Source organism: Microcaecilia unicolor, chromosome 2 (assembly GCF_901765095.1).
Source record: "Microcaecilia unicolor chromosome 2, aMicUni1.1, whole genome shotgun sequence".
Classification (NCBI taxonomy): domain Eukaryota; kingdom Metazoa; phylum Chordata; class Amphibia; order Gymnophiona; family Siphonopidae; genus Microcaecilia; species Microcaecilia unicolor.
In genome coordinates, this window is record NC_044032.1 from 21,329,130 (window position 1) to 21,342,790 (window position 13,661).

Genomic DNA, 13,661 nt, shown 5'->3' on the forward strand with positions numbered 1-13,661 from the left:
CATCTGCAAGGGCAGGCTTCGCCTGCGCGGCCGCGTTGCTCATCTGCAAGGGCAGGCTTCGCCTGCGCGGCCGCGTTGCTCATCTGCAAGGGCAGGCTTCTACATGGAATGTTGCTAGTGGAGGAGTAGCCTAGTGGTTAGTGCAGTGGAACATGGAATGTTGCTACTATTGGAGGTTCTACACGGAATGTTGCTACTATTGGAGATTCCAGATGGAATGTTTTGGCTCCTAGCCACTACTCAAGTGCCCTCCCCTTGTTCCTTCTCACCCAGTACTTCCCTCGCCCTTAATTTTCTTGTCTGTCTGTATTTTTAGATTGTAAGCTCTATAGAGCAGGGACTGTCTCTCTATGTCAGGTGTTCAGCGCTGCGTGCGTCTGGTAGCGCTATACAAATGTTAATAATAATAACTTTCCATGTAGAAGCCTGCCCTTGCAGATGAGCAACGCGGCCGCGCAGGCTTCTGTTTCTGTGAGTCTGACGTCCTGCACGTACGTGCAGGACGTCAGACTCACAGAAACAGAAGCCTGCGCGGCCGCGTTGCTCATCTGCAAGGGCAGGCTTTGCCTGCGCAGCCGCGTTGCTCATCTGCAAGGGCAGGCTTCGCCTGCGCGGCCGCATTGCTCATCTGCAAGGGCAGGCTTCTACATGGAATGTTGCTAGTGGAGGAGTAGCCTAGTGATTAGTGCAGTGGAACATGGAATGTTGCTACTATTGGAGGTTCTACACGGAATGTTGCTACTATTGGAGATTCCAGATGGAATGTTTTGGCTCCTAGCCACTACTCAAGTGCCTTCCCCTTGTTCCTTCTCACCCAGTACTTCCCTCGCCCTTAATTGTCTTGTCTGTCTGTATTTATAGATTTTAAGCTCTATCGAGCAGGGACTGTCTCTCTGTGTCAGGTGTTCAGCGCTGCGTGCGTCTGGTAGCGCTATACAAATGTTAATAATAATAACTTTCCATGTAGAAGCCTGCCCTTGCAGATGAGCAACGCGGCCGCGCAGGCTTCTGTTTCTGTGAGTCTGACGTCCTGCACGTACGTGCAGGACGTCAGACTCACAGAAACAGAAGCCTGCGCGGCCGCGTTGCTCATCTGCAAGGGCAGGCTTTGCCTGCGCGGCCGCGTTGCTCATCTGCAAGGGCAGGCTTTGCCTGCGCGGCCGCGTTGCTCATCTGCAAGGGCAGGCTTCGCCTGCGCGGCCGCGTTGCTCATCTGCAAGGGCAGGCTTCGCCTGCGCGGCCGCGTTGCTCATCTGCAAGGGCAGGCTTCTACATGGAATGTTGCTAGTGGAGGAGTAGCCTAGTGGTTAGTGCAGTGGAACATGGAATGTTGCTACTATTGGAGATTCCAGATGGAATGTTTTGGCTCCTAGCCACTACTCAAGTGCCCTCCCCTTGTTCCTTCTCACCCAGTACTTCCCTCACCCTTAATTGTCTTGTCTGTCTGTATTTTTAGATTGTAAGCTCTATAGAGCAGGGACTGTCTCTCTATGTCAGGTGTTCAGCGCTGCGTGCGTCTGGTAGCGCTATACAAATGTTAATAATAATAACTTTCCATGTAGAAGCCTGCCCTTGCAGATGAGCAACGCGGCCGCGCAGGCTTCTGTTTCTGTGAGTCTGACGTCCTGCACGTACGTGCAGGACGTCAGACTCACAGAAACAGAAGCCTGCGCGGCCGCGTTGCTCATCTGCAAGGGCAGGCTTTGCCTGCGCGGCCGCGTTGCTCATCTGCAAGGGCAGGCTTCGCCTGCGCGGCCGCGTTGCTCATCTGCAAGGGCAGGCTTCTACATGGAATGTTGCTAGTGGAGGAGTAGCCTAGTGGTTAGTGCAGTGGAACATGGAATGTTGCTACTATTGGAGGTTCTACATGGAATGTTGCTACTATTGGAGATTCCAGATGGAATGTTTTGGCTCCTAGCCACTACTCAAGTGCCCTCCCCTTGTTCCTTTCTCACCCAGTACTTCCCTCGCCCTTAATTGTCTTGTCTGTCTGTATTTATAGATTTTAAGCTCTATCGAGCAGGGACTGTCTCTCTGTGTCAGGTGTTCAGCGCTGCGTGCGTCTGGTAGCGCTATACAAATGTTAATAATAATAATATTGAATTTTCAATAATACATCAATCAGGAAAAAAAATAAAAATAAAAACAACATGTACTATACTACAATACATCAAATGGCTATTTTTGGAGCTAAGGTACTATTCTGAAAATAATAAAATAGGGAGCATGTTGGCTAATTTGTTGAAAGGTAAAAGGAGCAGAACGAGGGGGGGGGGGGCGTCTCTTGCAGAACATAACTCTTACCTCTCATTTCGCTAGGGTTCGCTTTGAGGCACAGCACTTCAGCCACTTAAAATTGCTGCTTCTATTGAGATTCATAATGCTGTAATGAGACAGTCACTGTACTTAAGAGATGAAGCATTCATTACTTTAATCAGAGCCAGGCATTGTATGATAACCTATAATCTGCTAACAGCCTACTGCTATTTAAGGCTAACCTTCAAAAGGGTTTGAGTTGCTATCGTCCCTGACCCTGTTTGCCATTTCCAGTAACCTGTGGGACAGAACAGGTGTTCCCAGCTGCAGCACGCCAGTTTCCCCTCTGCCAGAGCTATACAAAGGGACCTCGTCGCATTAAAGACGACTGTGAGCGAGCGCCACTGGGCACACGGGCTGCCTTTATCCTCCTGTCCCCTAATGTTTGATTTTCCTTTGTTACAGCAGATTAGAGCCTGGAAACATTGTTTAATTATTAAGGACACATATACATTATGATCAAGAAGTGGTTACTTTCACAGGTGTGTATGTGGGAGCTGGGATCTCTTAAAAACAGCCCCCTCCCCTTTGCCCCTGGCTGGTGTCTCCTCTCTATGCTTCTTTTATTGAGTTTCCATGATGAGCAGAGGTACTGGGGTCCTTATGCTCATATTAGCCCTCTCCTCAAGTCACTTCACTGGCTTCCTATCCGTTTCCGCATACAGTTCAAACTCCTCTTATTGACCTACAAGTGCATTCACTCTGCAGCTCCTCAGTACCTCTCCACTCTCATCTCTCCCTACATTCCTCCCCAGGAACTCCGTTCACTGGGTAAATCTCTCTTATCTGTGTCCTTCTCCTCCACTGCTAACTCCAGACTCCGTTCCTTTTATGTTGCTGCACCATATGCCTGGAATAGACTTCCTGAGCCGGTACGTCAAGCTCCATCTCTGGCCGTCTTCAAATCTAAGCTAAAAGCCCACCTTTTTGATGTTGCTTTTAACTCCTAACCCTTATTCACTTGTTCAGAACCCTTATTTTATCATCCTCACTTTAATATTCCCTTATCTCTTGTTTGTCCTGTTTGTCTGTCCTAATTAGATTGTAAGCTCTGTTGAGCAGGGACTGTCTCTTCATGTTCAAGTGTACAGCGCTGCGTACGTCTAGTAGCGCTATAGAAATAATAAGTAGTAGTAGTAATAGTAGTTTTCCAAAATTCATGGGGATTCTCACGGTTTCCTCTTTGTAGGAAGGAAACTGGGGGTGGGGGTATATTTTTCAAGTTTTGTTTCATTGGCAGGGGTGTTTTATTTTGCTTTTGTTTTGCTCTGGTTTTAATATGCGCTTACCTTATTCAATAACAGCTCACCCTCAGTGCCTTCTCTCATCTCCCCCCCCCCCCCCCAACTTACTCAAGATACTGGAATTCCTTTCACCCCATGGAAAACAGTGATCCCCCTTGCTCCTAGTCTGCAATGGTCTCAGGTCAACCAGCACCATTTTGAAATACAGGACCAGTGGCCAGGAGTCACTGCACAGATGCTAAGTTATCCAGTTCTAGGCTGGAGATGTTTTGGCCAGTCCTGGGGGGGCCCTTTTACTTAGTCACGTAGGCGCCTACGCGCATCCAACGCACCTCAATTTGGAACTACCCAGGGCCGCCAAGAGGCAAGGCCGGGCCCGGAGCAAGGCTGCCCCGCCTCCACCCCCCGCTGCCCCGCCTCCGCCCTCCGCTGCAGCCGCCCCCCGTCGCTGCCTCCTGCCGCTGCAGTCCCCGGTCTTACCTGCCAGCCTCCACGGCTCTGGGCCCCCTTCATTCAAAGCAGCAGTCGCAGATTGCGTCTCTTCTGGCCTTCCCTCCCTGTGTCTCGCCCTCGTCTAATGTAACTTCCGGTTTCCGCAAGAGCGGGATCTGCGACTGCTGCTTTAAATGAAGGGGGCCCAGCCGAGAAGGCAGGCAGGTGACACCGTTGACTGCAGCGCCGGCGGCCTGACCCTGGCGCCGGGCCCCCCTTGGAGGCCTGGGCCCGGGGAATTTTACCCCCCCTGCCCCCCCCCTCTCAGCGGCCCTGGAACTACTGCCCGGCTACCATGTGCCCTGGACGATAATTCCATTTTTTATGTGTGTCCAATACGCGCGGCAGAAAATATATATATTTTTTTCTACCACGTGGCGCTAACCGTGTAGTAATCAGCAGTGTATGCATACTGACGATTACCGCCCGGTTAATGTGTGAGACCTTGCCACTAAGTGAATGGGTGGCGGTAAGGTCTCAGGCCCAAAATGGACTTGCACAAATTTTTATTTTGCCGCACATCCGTTTTTGGCCAAAAAAAGGCCTTTTTTTGCAGGCACGCTGAAAAATGGACCTGCGCACGTCCAACACACGCATCTACAACGGCGCAGGCCATTTTTTGGTGCACCTTAGTAAAAGGACCCCCTGATTTTGAACTTATACCCCAAAGCAGTGTGGGATTTGTAGTGCTTCATCCTGCTCTTTGAAATTAGCACTGCAAGTCCATTATGCACCAGGGTGGGGTGGTCAGAAATCCAGGACTATCCCAAAATCTCCAGGCTGGACTTGGGTAACTGACTGGGAATTGCCTGTCATGGGTGGGGGAGGGAAGAAGAGGGTAAGCTAAGGGAAAGGTCTTCATGGGACCCGGGGGTGGAGGGGAGAACCACCAAACACTCATCATTTCCACAGCGCCACTAGACGCAGCGCTGTACACTGAACAGGAAGAGAGAGTCCCTGCTCGACAGAGCTTACAAGGAGAAAAACCTGATGACCTGTTTTTAGAAAATGTTATTGATAAATCTAGGGTTACCATATGGCTCCAGAAAAAGGAGGACAGATTGAGCCAGTCTGGGTTTTACTTCCATTGCTTTCACTAAAAGGAAAACCTGGACTGGATCAATATGTCTGTTGCAACCCTACCTTGTTCTTCTGGCAGCGACCATATTGGAAGGATCATCTGAGCAACAACCATCTTGGGAAGATCATCTAAAGGGCAGCCATCTTGGAAGGATCGTTTGAGGAGCAGCCATCTTAGGTAGCTCACTAGGAGGCAGCCATCTTGAGTTCTTTTGGGCGTGCCCTATGGGAGCTCTTGCCTCACAGCTGAGGCCAGGACCCTCTGACTGGAGGCCTATTTAAGAGCTGGCCTGAGCCACCATCTTTGCTTCAGCTTCTATGATTATAGAGGTTTGGGGCTCGCATCGTGTGTTTCAGTGCTTACTTGTCTGCTGATACCTGACTACTTGGACTGGACCTGACTACCCGCTGTGTTGCTGCCTGCCTTGACCTTTGGACCAGACCTGACTACCCGCTGTGTTGCTGCCTGCCTTGACCTTTGGACCGGACCTGACTACCCGCTGTGTTGCTGACTGCCTTGACCTTTGGACCGGACCTGATTATCCACTGTATTGCTGCCTGCCTTGATCTTTGGATTGTACCTGATTACCTGCTGAGTTACGCCCGCCTTTATCACTAGCCAGGTCATTGGCTGCCCAACCCCGTCTGGATCCTGAAGTCCTGGTGGCGCTAGGGTTACCATATGGCTCCAGAAAAAGGAGGACGGATTGAGCCAGCCGGGTTTTACTTCCATTGCTTTCAATGGAAGTAAAACCCGGCTGGCTCAATCCATCCTCCAGGTGGCCACCTGCACCTGGGGGCTCAACTCCTGGGGAACGGTGGTCGCTTCCCAGGTGAAGCTAGGGGTTGTCCGGCTGCCTGACCGAGTGCGGCGCTGCTCTTCATCCACCGTGCTCAGTCGTGGCACAAGGGCTCACTACTCACAAATCAAGGTAAGGTATACACAAAAAGTAGCACATACGATTTTATCTTGTTGGGCAGACTGGATGGACCATGAAGGTCTTTTTCTGCCGTCATCTACTATGTTACTATGTTACTCAAGTCATAAGTGTCCTCCTTTTTCTGGAGCCATATGGTAACCCTAGATAAATCCTATTTTATTTCAAATGACAGCACATCCTAGGGAAGAGGGGCTCAAACAGAGCAGCCAAGTTACCCATTCCAGGAGAGAGAGAGAGAGACTTTTTGGCCACTCCTGGATTTCTGCCAACCTCATCCTGGTGCATTATGGGACCTGCAGCACTGATTTCAGTGGATAGAATCATGAACTACAAATACTACACTGCTTTTGAATGTAAGTTTAAAACCAGGACAGGCTAAAAAGTCTCCCTCCTGGAATGGGTAATGTGGCAACTCTGCTCCATAGCACGTATGATTATTAGCATTTTTGTACTGCACTATCTCTGAAGATGTATTTTTTTTCTGCTTTTATTTCAGAACTAGTCCAGTGATCAGTGCAGCAGCCTGAAAGCCAGGGAACTAAGGTTCAAATCCCATTAATACTCCTTGAACAAGTCAGTCCATTGCTTCAGATACAAGTTAGCTTATGAGGCCACTTGGGCAGGGAAATAACTGGTATCTGCTTTAACTCAGTTCTTCTGGAAAATTGCAGTAATTACATTTTAAAATCCAAATTTTCTTTCTGTGTAGCAGATTTGGGATTGATTGTACTATACCTTTGGTTTTCATGGGAAAGTCTGCAGTGCCAAAAATAATTGTTTCATTTTCTCACGTCATTTATGAGATTTGGGGGGGGGGGGGGGGGAGGGTCCATTCCAGGAGCAATGTCAGCCGTCTGTGGCTCCATGACCTTAAGGATATGAGTTTTCTGTCAGAGTGCAGGATGCGCCAGGTTTAAATCCTGTACAAGTCCTCCGTTTTCTTTAGTTGCTTCATGGGAGACTGGGCGGCTAAATGGCAGATGACGTTTAATGTGAGCAAGTGCAAGGTGATGCATGTGGGAAAAAAGAACCCGAATTATAGCTACGTCATGCAAGGTTCCACGTTAGGAGTTACGGACCAAGAAAGGGATCTGGGTGTCGTCGTCGATAACACACTGAAACCTTCTGCTCAGTGTGCTGCTGCGGCTAAGAAAGCGAATAGAATGTTGGGTATTATTAGGAAAGGTATGGAAAACAGGTGTGAGGATGTTATAATGCCGTTGTATCGCTCCATGGTGCGACCGCACCTTGAGTACTGTGTTCAATTCTGGTCGCCGCATCTCAAGAAAGATACAGTAGAATTGGAAAAGGTGCAGCGAAGGGCGACTAAAATGATAGCGGGGATGGGACGACTTCCCTATGAAGAAAGACTAAGGAGGCTAGGGCTTTACAGCTTGGAGAAGAGACGGCTGAGGGGAGACATGATAGAGGTATATAAAATAATGAGTGGAGTGGAACAGGTGGATGTGAAGCTTCTGTTCACGCTTTCCAAAAATACTAGGACTAGGGGGCATGCGATGAAACTACAGTGTAGTAAATTTAAAACAAATCGGAGAAAATTTTTCTTCACCCAACGTGTAATTAAACTCTGGAATTCGTTGCCGGAGAAAGTGGTGAAGGCGGTTAGCTTAGCAGAGTTTAAAAAGGGGTTGGACGGTTTCCTAAAGGACAAGTCCATAAACCGCTACTAAACGGACTTGGAAAAATCCAAAATTCCAGGAATAACATGTATAGAATGTTTGTACGTTTGGGAAGCTTGCCAGGTGCCCTTGGCCTGGATTGGCCGCTGTCGTGGACAGGATGCTGGGCTCGATGGACCCTTGGTCTTTTCCCAGTATGGCATTACTTATGTACTTATGTTCTTATGTACTTATGGAGACTAACCACCTTATAATTGAAAGAGAAAAACGCCTAGATTTCGACCCAAATCGGGAGATAGACGTTTATCTCACAAAAACGAATAAATCGGTATAATGGAAAGCCGATTTTGGACGTTTTCAACTGCACTCCATCACGGAAGCGTACAAAGTTGACGGGGGCGTGTCGGAGGCGTGGCGAAGGTGGAACTGGGGCGTGGTTATCGGCTGAGGAGAGATGGGCGCCTTTCGCCGATAATGGAAAAAAAGTATGCGTTTGTAGCGAGAATTTAGGGCACTTTTCCTGGACCCTGTTTTTTCACGAATAAGGCCCCAAAAAGTGCCCTAAATGACCAGATTACCCCCAGAGGGAATTGGGGATGACCTCCCCTGACTCCCCCAGTGGTCACTAACCCCCTCCCACCACAAAAAAAATGATGTTTCACAACTTTTTATTTTCACCCTCAAATGTCATACCCACCTCCCTGGCAGCAGTATGCAGGTTTCTGGAGCAGTTGTTAGGGGGTGCAGTGGACTTCAGGCAGGTGGACCCAGGCCCACCCCCCCTACCTGTTACAATTGTGCTGCTTAATGCTTAGTCGTCCAACCCCCCCAAACCCACTGTACCCACATGTAGGTGCCCCCCTTCACCCCTTAGGGCTATAGTAATGGTGTAGACTTGTGGGCAGTGGGTTTTGAGGGGGATTTGGGGGGCTCAACACACAAGGGAAGGGTGCTATGCACCTGGGAGCTCTTTTACCTTTTTTTTTTGTTTTTGTAAAACTGCCCCCTAGGGTGCCCGGTTGGTGTCCTGGCATGTGAGGGGGACCAGTGCACTACGACTCCTGGCCCCTCCCACGAACAAATGCCTTGCATTTATTCGTTTTTGAGCTGGGCGCTTTCATTTTCCATTATCGCTGAAAAACAAAAACACCCAGCTCACAAATTGTCGAATAAAACATGGACGTCTATTTTTTTCGAAAATACGGTTCGGCCCGCCCCTTCATGGACCCGTTCTCGGAGATAAACGCCCATGGAGATAGACGTTTTCGTTCAATTATGCCCCTCTAAAAGTGCCAGGTTTGCCTCTTAACATTATCATAAGGTTTCCTGGGCACTTGGAAAAGACTGCAAAGTCCCTTCCACAGCTGTATCCTCTTCCCATTGAACTATTTCCAAGCATAATGCAGGATTCTTGCCTTTGGAATCATCTTATGTAAGAAGGAATAGCGTAAATTCGACTAAAAGCAAAACATAAATGACTCTCAACTTAAAAAAACAAAAAGTGTAGAGCGGTAGTTACAACTCGAGAATGACACGGGGACATCCCATGGGTTCTGTCTCCATCCCCGCCCCGTCCCCACAGGTTCTGTCTCCGCTCCGTCCACGCAGGACCTGTTTCCGTCCCCGCGGGCTCTGTCCTCATCTGCAGAAGCCTCCAACAATTATGATTTTATATTTAAAACTTTTTATTAAAGTATAAAAAGGAACAATATGCTGTGTAACGATTGTGTATAAATTACAAATAGAAGACAATAATAACAGTGAGCAGCTATAATAACCTTCCTCACCACCACCCTCTACCCTTCCAACAGTAGCTGATTTCTACTACCCCAAGGAATCCTAATCCACCCTGTTATAATATCCAGGGGTACAAAATACAACTCGTTCTGTATGCCCTAGAGGGGAGAAATATTCCCTATGAAGCACTGTTATGATTTTTTAATCTACTACTACTACTTAGCATTTCTATAGCGCTGCCAGGGTTACGCAGCGCTGTACAAGTTTAAACAGTCCCTGCTCAAGAGAGCTTACAATTTAAAGGTAAAAACTATGTAGTCAGTGTAGGTATCAGGAATGGGAAGGTGGTTAGGCACCAAAAGCAAGGGAGAAGAGATGGGCCTTGAGTAAGGACTTGAAAATGGGCAGGGAGGGCGCATGGCGTATGGGCTCAGGAAGTCTGTTCCAGGCATAAGGTGATGCGAGGCAGAAGGGGCGGAGTCTGAAGTTAGCGGTGGTGGAGAAGGGTACAGAAAGGAGTGATTTGTCCTGAGAGTGGAGGTTACGGGTGGGAACATACGGGGAGAGGAGGGTAGAGAGGTAATGGGGGGCTGCAGATTGAGTGCACTTGAAGGTCAATAGGAGAAGCTTGAACTGTATATGGTAGCAGATCGGGGCCAGTGAAGCGACTTGAGGAGAGGGGTGATATGAGAGTATCGGTTCATGCGGTAGATAAGACGTGCGGCGGAATTTTGGACAGATTGAAGGGGGGATAGGTGGCTAAGCGGGAGGCCAGCGAGGAGAAGGTTGCAATAGTCAAGACGAGAGGTAACGAGCGAGTGGACGAGGGTTCGGGTGGTCTGTTCAGAGAGGAATGGGCGAATTTTGCTAATATTATAGAGGAAGAAGCGACAGGTCTTAGCTGTCTGCTGGATATGGGCAGAGAAGGAGAGGGAGGAGTCAAAAATGACTCCGAGATTGCGGGCTGAAGAGACGGGGAGGATGAGGACGTTGTCAACAGAGACAGAAAGTGGGGGAAGAGGAGAAGAGGGTTTGGGTGGAAAGACAAGGAGCTCAGTCTTTGCCATGTTCAGTTTCAGATGTCGGTTGGACATCCAGGCAGCAATGTCTGAAAGGCAGGCCGAAACTTTGGCCTGGGTTTCGACTGTGATGTCGGGAGTGGAGAGGTAAAGCTGGGTGTCATCAGCATAGAGATGGTACTGGAAACCATGTGATGAGATCAACGAGCCCAGGGAAGAGGTGTATATCGAGAAAAGAAGCGGTTCAAGGACAGATCCTTGAGGGACCCCAACAGAGAGCGGGACGGGGGTGGAAGAAGAACCATTAGAAAATACTCTGAAGGTGCGTTGGGAAAGATACGAGGAGAACCAGGAGAGGACGGAGCCCTGGAACCCAAATGAGGACAGTGTGTCAAGAAGTAAATTATGATTGACGGTGTCAAAGGCGGCAGATAGGTCGAGGAGGATCAGGATGGAATAGTGACCTTTGGATTTGGCAAGGAACAGGTCATTGCAGACTTTAGAGAGTGCTGTTTCTGTTGAGTGTAGTGGGCGAAAGCCGGATTGAAGCAGGTTGAGGACAGCCTGAGAGGAGAGGAAGTCAAGGCAGCGGCTGTGGACAGCACGTTCAAGTAATTTGGAGGGGAAGGGTAGAAGAGAGATGGGGCAGTAGTTGGAGGGACAGGTGGGGTCAAGTGATGGTTTTTTGAGAAGTGGTGTGACTACAGCGTGCTTGAAGGTGTCAGGGACAGTGGCAGTGGAGAGAGAGAGGTTGAGGATGTGACAGATTGAGGGGTTAACTGTAGGAGAGATGTTGGTAAGCAGATTGGTGGGAATGGGATCAGAGGAACAGGTGGTGCTCTTAGAGGAAGAAAGAAGGCGAGCAGTTTCCTCTTCGGTGATCTCAGGGAAGGAGGAGAAGGAGGCCCGGTTAGGTTGGTTGAGGGAGTGGGTTAAGAAGTCACAGGGAGGAGAAGGCTTGGAAGTGAATTCAAGGTTTATCTTCTGCACTGTATAATCTGCGGATAAATAAGAAGTCATCAACAATCTCAGGATTCAATCGAGCTCTCCTGTCTCCCACAGTCCTTCCTGGAATAGAAGTTGTCTTCTTAGAAGATGTGCTGGTAGCAGGATGTACTGGATCTCCCATGCAAATTTTGCTAGTTGTGGCCAGTATGTTTGCTTGTTTTTCCATCACTCAAACATAAATAACAGTCCAGTACATTAACAGGCTTCAAAGTAGAAAATGACAGCGGGACAAAATTTGTCCCCCGTCCTCATGGGCTCTGTCCCTATCCCCGTGGGGCCTGTCCCTGCCCCGTCCCCGCAAGCTCTGTCTCCATCCCCATCCCCGCGGTTACTGCAGGTCCCTGTCCCCATGCCATTCTCTAATTACAACCCCAAGAACAAAGGGAGTAACCAATACGCAGTGGCAGGTACAACCCTAGTCATCTTTCTGGGCAGACTGGATGGACCGTGCAGGTCTTTATTTGCCAACATAAAAATAGGAGCACTAAAAAGCATGGGCATAGACTGGGGGAGGCGAGGGGGGCAGTGCCCCCCCAAACGGCGACGACTTACCCGAAGACGCTTCGGCGAACTGGCGAGCAGGGCACCAGTAGTAAAAGCAACAAGCAGGCACGCTCGTCTCCGTCCGCTTCCCTGGCCTTTCAGCGTCCCGCCCGCAAGGAAATGACATCAGAGGAAGGCGGGACGCAGAGAGGGCAGGGAAGTGGACGGAGATGAGCGTGCCTGCTTGCTGCTTTTACAACCTCCGCTCGCTCGCCCGTTCGCCGCTGGAGTGGAAGTGCTGGCTCCTGAGTCCTGTCTAGTCCACTGTAAGGAAGGAAGCCATTTGGTCAGACGTTTGTGCAAAGGGAGCTGCAAAATGCAGAGAAAGTAAAGAGAAGCCACAGCTTCTGTGAGGTGAGAGGTTCAGATAGCTCTTACAGGAGGAAACAGGGGAACTCGCAGTTCCCGGCATGGAAAGCTGCTGCCCACTTTCTGGATAGCAGAATTGCATATTTTCTGTATTGTGAAGGAAAGGAGCTGTATAGGGGGAGCGGGAGAGAGATGGAAACTCTTGCTTATTCTAGGTGGTCAGCTTTTTTTCCCTTCCTTTCTCCATATTAGCATATTCATTTGCATATATATATTTTTTTTTTTGCAAATGAATATGCTAATATGCTCCGCCCCATCCTTTGCCCCCCCAAATGAAACAGTCAAACTATGCCCATGCTAAAAAGTTTTTAGTAATGGCTGGAAGAAACTCACTATGTCAGTGCTAAATCACTCTAGCAATCCCCGAGTGGCAAATCAGTGGCATAGCTAGACCCAGTATTTTGGATAGGTCCCAAGGTAACTTAGTTGGACCCTTCCACAGCACAACACTCCACAGCCCCCGGAGATATAAAAAACATTATAGATTTTTTTTCACCTACCCCACATCAACATCTTTCCTCCTCCATGGCATCCCGGCATCTGTCCGCCCGTCGCTGAACTCCGCCCCTACCTGGTGTATCCTACAGGTGTCCCCAGCGCCTGCAGTGATTCAGTTCTTGCTGACTGTGCCGGCCCTGCAGGCTTCTATCAGCCGGGTCCTGCCCTCGCTTTCATCATTTCCTGTCTGGCAGGACCCCGCTGATGGAAGCCCGCAGGGCCGGTGCAGGCTGCAATAATTGAATGACTACAGGCACCGGCGACGCCTGTGAGGTACACCAGGGAGGGGCGGGGTTCAGCGACAGGCGTGAAGATGCCAGGACGCCGTGGAGGCGAGATGTTGATGTGGAGTGCCACCACCGGGTGGGCCTGAGCCAAGAATGAGTGGCCCTGTGCCCACCCAGGCCCACCCGTAGCTACGCCACTGTGGCAAATGCGACAAAGCCCAACCGGACCTGGGGGTGGGGGGGTTTCCAAACTGTTTTCCTTCTCAGTGGACACGATGTTCCCTGTGTGTCAGAATGATCTGGAAAACAATAGGCCAGTATGCACTTCCTAATAAACCTTTCTGTTTTTAATTTATCATTAAGACAGATCTGCAATAATGAACTGGCGGTGTTACAGAAAGGTTTATCATATGTGCCTACTGGAATGTACAACCCTTTTGATACAAGTCTGCATGTATGAATTTATTAGGAAATGGGAATGGGACTTGATATACCAGAGTCACAAGGAGCTGCAGTGGGAATCGAACTCAGTTCCCCAGGATCAAAG